The following is a 5,617-nucleotide window of genomic DNA, read 5'->3' as shown; positions in this document are numbered from 1 at the left end:
GATATGTGTGGCAGTAGCATTTTTGTCTTGCTGACTGACTTTTTTTGTATCTTAAGAGCTGACGGTATTTGACCACTTATTAAATAATGGTGTTATCTAGAATTAATTAAAATATTGCTTACGTTTTTCATGCCAGAATACTTGATGAAGGAATCTCATCTACAAATTTTTTAGGGTCAACTATTTACAATAGCTGCCTGGACTTCATATTTTGTCTAAAGATCCTGATGTGCAAAATCAGAATCTTAAAAGTTGGACTGTGGACTGTATGTGCCTTGCATATCCATCTGTCTTCTATTTCCCTACCCATGTACACAGGATAGAAAAACAGTGGGATGCTCTCTTACTGCAAAGGCTGTAAGATACTTTCTTGTTTCCTTGCAACCAAAGACTGTTTGCACAGTTGTAAAAAATCATTACTGTGTAAATCCCAAACTCTTTCCAAGTTCTATTTGACTAAACTTGGAACTTGAGTGATTTGTTATCTTATGCTTCTTCAAATCATGTCTTTCAGATAAGGAATTTTCCTGCATTAATTATTAGTAATTATCAAGCTTTATACCACATTCTCCTGTTCTTCTCCCAGTCCAGAGGAGTTTGACTTCTCCTTTCCTCCCCATCTCCAAAATACCCACTTGCCACATTCTGTTCCTTAAATAGAGAATTGTTGCCTGTAAAAACCATATGTGATGTCTTGGTCCTCTGCTCAGCGAGCATAGTCTATTCTGTCCTATCAAAGCTTCCTGTTACCTTTGGTCTCTGGCTGCTGCTTTGGTCTCAGATCTCTTAGGGCAGTGGGGAGCCACAGTGAAGGATGTCCAAGTCATATCTGTAAAAGAGGGTGTGAGAGGGGGTGAGTCCTGTTGAGCATCAACCCCCTAAAATGGAGCATAGCATAGGTTGAGCTCCCTGTTTCTCAGCCACTGAAGTGTGTTGAGATGGAGTGAGTTACCGTCTGTGCTCCCTCAGTGTTCAGAGGGGCAGGGAATCTCAAGAGTTGTGGCCGTTCTGCCAGGACTGACAAATCCCGTGAAGGTGGCCTTTGTGTTGTGAGGGACTGGGTTAGGCTGGGAAGCTCTGGATACAGTAGTCTTGCATGTTTCCTACTTAAACTGCTTTATGTCACCAGAAGTTTCCGCTCTTTGGGAAGAACCATTGTTTGGGACTCCCTCTTGTGTGCCGCTCTGTTCTCTCCAGAGTCATTGCTTAACTAGAAGCTTGGCCTACAAGGAGCAGAGATCTGCTGAACAGGTTAGGCCTTTAATTTATTGATCTGAAGCCTTGGGGAAAATTCAGCAAGCAAGAATCTGCCTTGGACTATCAAAGCAACTGACATAATATGGATAAATGCCTTCAGCCAGATTTCCCTTTTTCTTTGTCTGAGATTGGTTTACCAATGGTTCCGGGTGTCCTGGAGGCATTCATGATCCTGATTCCTGAGCCAGTTTCTCTGAACAGGTTCACAGGTAATCTTATAGGTTATCTTTAATGAGAGTGACGCTGTCCTTAGCTAGGTCGGTATTGCCTTTAAGATTTGTCTGAATAATCTATGGATTGAGTGTGTGTGATTCTTTACAGCATTGCCCTTGTGTGTCAGAACGGGCAATATCAGCCCACTGGGATGAGCCAGAAATAACTGAAACTTCTGGCATTCATATTACCCTCGGACAACAGCATGATTTGGCTTAATAACCGAGTTAATAAGGTCTCATGTCTCAAAACAACTCTTTACTGCAATTATAAGTGAGAAAGTTCAGCTTTTTTTCTCAACAGTATTGTTCTCACAGTTTGAAGTTTACTTTTTTCTGTCTCAGGCTTGAACACTCATGATACTCAATCCTTCTGATGTTGGAGAAGGACTTGAAAGTGTACTCCTGTGTAATTTTAAGATCTATCTTATAATTGCACTGGCATTCCTGAGTAGTAACTTGACAGATCCTTTATAGGTTCTTTCAGACATCGAGATTATATCATTTTTCTTCCAAGGATATAAAAACTTTTATATTATTCTTCACTACAGTATATTCATAAACTATTTTAAAATTACATTTGGAATAAATTACCCAGCATACCAAAGGGTCTAGCTTCAGCTGGAATGTCTTGGCAGTTTTGATAAATTTTTTTTGAAAATAAACTGATGTAAGCAACAGTTCCCCTGGGAATTCGATGCAGCTCTGAAGGCTTACTGTGTTCTCCTAAAGTTGTAATGACAAACCTTTAGAATTTGAAAGCTGACAGTGAGCAAAACTGTAAAGTCAAGCCATTTTTACATCCGTGTATTTACTTTAAGTTGTTTTATAGTCTTTATTTTCCAGTGCCAGTGCCTACCATCTCATAAAACTCTGCTCATACGTCAGCCTACAGCCCGTTCTTTTCCCTTTTATCTTGTTTAAACTTCTTTAAAATGAAAGTCTAGGCATGACTTACCAAATTCTTTCAGAGGAGTTGTGAAACGTAGTCTCATAATTGACCTTGTAGAGACTAAGTGGTAATTACAGGACTCCCAAGGCAGTTAGTAATTACTAGGACGCTAACTCCTACTAAAATACTTGCTTTTTGTGGTTTTGTTTAAGTTTGCAAACAACTGAACTGATTTCTGCGCTGCTGCCGTTTTGAAGGGTCATGTGCCCTTTCTCGATTCTATTTCCTAGCTGGCACTTTTGTTTTGTGTTTCAAAACTGCTTTGAAAATCTTTGCTCATCGATTAAATCTACTTGAGGTGGATATGAGCTTTTTATTTGGTTATATTTTTTGCAATGCTCCATGTAATTTAGTGTAACTTAATAGCGAAGACATTGTAGTGTTTCTTTAATAAACGTACTCAAATGTTTTCCTTTGTCTTATTGCTTGTACGAAGCATCAGGTATTTTGCAGAATGTAGGTGTTGCAGTTATATCCCAGGCAGTTATTTGAGCAGTCTCTCTTGTTGCCTCAGTATTGTTTTGGCATAATCAGATTGTCTCTTTTGGTCACCAGCTCCTTCAAGATTTTTTCCCTTTTTGAGATGCTAAGGGTTATTAAGAGAGAGTATTAATCCTCAGGGGAAAAAACAAATAGATTAACAATTAGAGAGGAGCTGTTACAAGAAAGCACATTTGAACTGTCTAGTTCATCAGCAAGCATGCCTGCCTTGATTAACAAATGCAGTTCTGCCTCTAAGAAATGGGCAATAGGTAAATCTCGTAGGTGCAGATCTGTGAGTTTCCCTCGGAGAGCCTTGGGGTGCTTTAAATTATCCAGTTTAATCTCCCAGGTTTGGATGGGATGTCTGGTGCTTAACTAGAAGGAAGAAGATACTTTTTGTAGAATATTACTGTATAAAGAGGAAAACTTGCATTATTTTTCATAATAATTTGAATTGTCGGAGTATGAAGCTGAAGCCACTGTAAATAACGTAGCGAAGGACGACAAGTATTGGACAATAAGCATAGAAGAGACATCATTAGTTGAGGAGAAAATTTATAAAGTGACCAAAACTAATGCATCTGTTTTGAGGAAAAAATAACTCAAATTATGTGACATAGATTACTGCTTGTATTTGTTAATATAAATAATTCTACTTTTGTTTACTGCAGTTTGATTGACAAATTAAATGTGAAAGGCACAATCTAGAAGGATCTTAGAAAAGTCATCTCCTCTCTGGGTGCTTGTAAATGTTTCCATGGTTTATAACTGTGCACATCATGCACCATAGTTACACCTCGGACTATTTTGTTTAGGAACCCACTGTCTAATTGCTGTGATTGTTTTAACTATATCTAAAATTGCCTTATTGGTAAAGGCTAAAGAAGACAGCTGTCCTTTTGCCTGAGAAAGAACAGACCAGTACATTTTGTCCATTTCAATATTATTTGCCTGGATTATTTAAAAATTCCCATGCTTCAGAAATTCTTTCTTTCTCCTTAAAACCAGTAACTGACAGAAATGATGTCTATTTATCATCAGTTTTCCAATGTACTTTTTGTGTCTGTAACTTTTTGGCAAACAAAAGCCAAAATGTCTTAATAGAATGTGTGCGTGTGTTAATAGAATAGTTGTCTAGAATAAGATAACTGATGTTAACTCAAGTGTCTGAGATATTTAATTTATGTTAGGATATCTCAATATTCAGTTAAAAATGAATCATTTTGGCCCTATTCAGTTAAAAATGAATCATTTTGGCTCATGTTTAACAAAACTAGAAAAGAAGTAACTGAAAGTCAGAGGGCTCAATCTGTCAAGAATAATACTTAACATTTCAGAAGATTTGAGATTGGTTATTACACTTGGGTAGCTGTGAATATGAATCCTTATTTATTCAAATGTATATGGAAGCACCAAAGTTAAGTATTTGAACTTGTCATCCTAGCAAAAAATGGAGAAGCTAGATCACTTCTTTAAATTCAAACATGATATTTGTACATGAAGACTGGAATAGGAGTTTGATTTTCAATATCATAACTTTGCTCTATTTTATCTAGCTACTTATGTTGAAAGACATTTTTGATAGTGTTTGACATTAGTTCCAGCATTATTATTTATTTAGAAACTTAGCCCTTCTTTTGATATTTATTTTTCTCAATAATCCTGTCAGTAGGATCTTTCCTTCTACAGTGGGAATTTGAGGTGTGTGTGTGTGTGCATATATATATGTATATATTCATATGTATATATATGTATATTTTTTTTTCCTCGTGTTGAACTAAAAATAGTGTGGCTCTAGCTAGGTTTGCAGTCCTTTTTGCACTTTTTTTTTTTTTAATCCTGCTTACACTTTTATTCAGGCTATCTCACCCCTTAATGAAGGCTAAAGAAAAATCTAAAAGCAGTTTATGTAATTGCATGAGCAGGAGTGTTTAGACAATCATTTTGACTGTTATTGGTATGGAATTATTCACACCTTCTGTTTAAGACATAATTAGGCATTTACAGAATCACAGAATGGTTGAGGTTGGAAGGGACCTCGGGAGATCATCTAGTCCTACCCCCCTGCTCAAGCAGGGTCCTCTAGAGCATATTACTCAAAACTCTCCTGGCCGCAATCTTGTGCATCTCCAGAGAAGGAGACTCCACAGCCTCTCTGGGCAACCTGTGCCAGCGCTCTGTCACCCTCACAGGAAAGAAGTCTTTCCTCATGTTCAGATGGAACTGCCTGTGTGTTCCTTCAGTTTGTGCCCGTTGCCTCTCGCCCTGTCATTGGGCACCACGGAGAAGAGACTGGCCCCATCTTCTTGACACCCTCCCCTCCCTTTAGATACATGGACAGTTTGATCAGATCCCCCTGAGCTTTCTCTTCCCTGAGCTAAACAGGCCCAGCTCTCTCAGCTTTTTCTTGTACGAGAAATGCTCCAGTCCCTTCATCATCTTTGTAGCCCTTCACTGGACTCCAGGAGCTCCATGTCTCTCTTGTACTGGGGAGCCCAGAACTGGACACGGTACTCGAGGTGTGGCCTCCCCAGGGCTGAGTAGAGAGGGGCAGGATCACCTCCCTCCACCTGCTGGCAACACTCTGCCTAATGCAGCCCCAAGGATCCCATGGGTCGTCTTGGCCACAGGGGCACATTGAGGGCCTATGCTTAACTTGTTGTCCACCAGTCCTCTGGTGTATCAGCCATTCCTCTCAGTTTTGTAACATTAG

This window comes from Struthio camelus, chromosome 3, assembly GCF_040807025.1.
Source record: "Struthio camelus isolate bStrCam1 chromosome 3, bStrCam1.hap1, whole genome shotgun sequence".
Taxonomy (NCBI): Eukaryota; Metazoa; Chordata; class Aves; order Struthioniformes; family Struthionidae; genus Struthio; species Struthio camelus.
The sequence above is the reverse complement of the archived record's forward strand: the minus strand, read 5'-3'. Positions refer to the sequence as shown.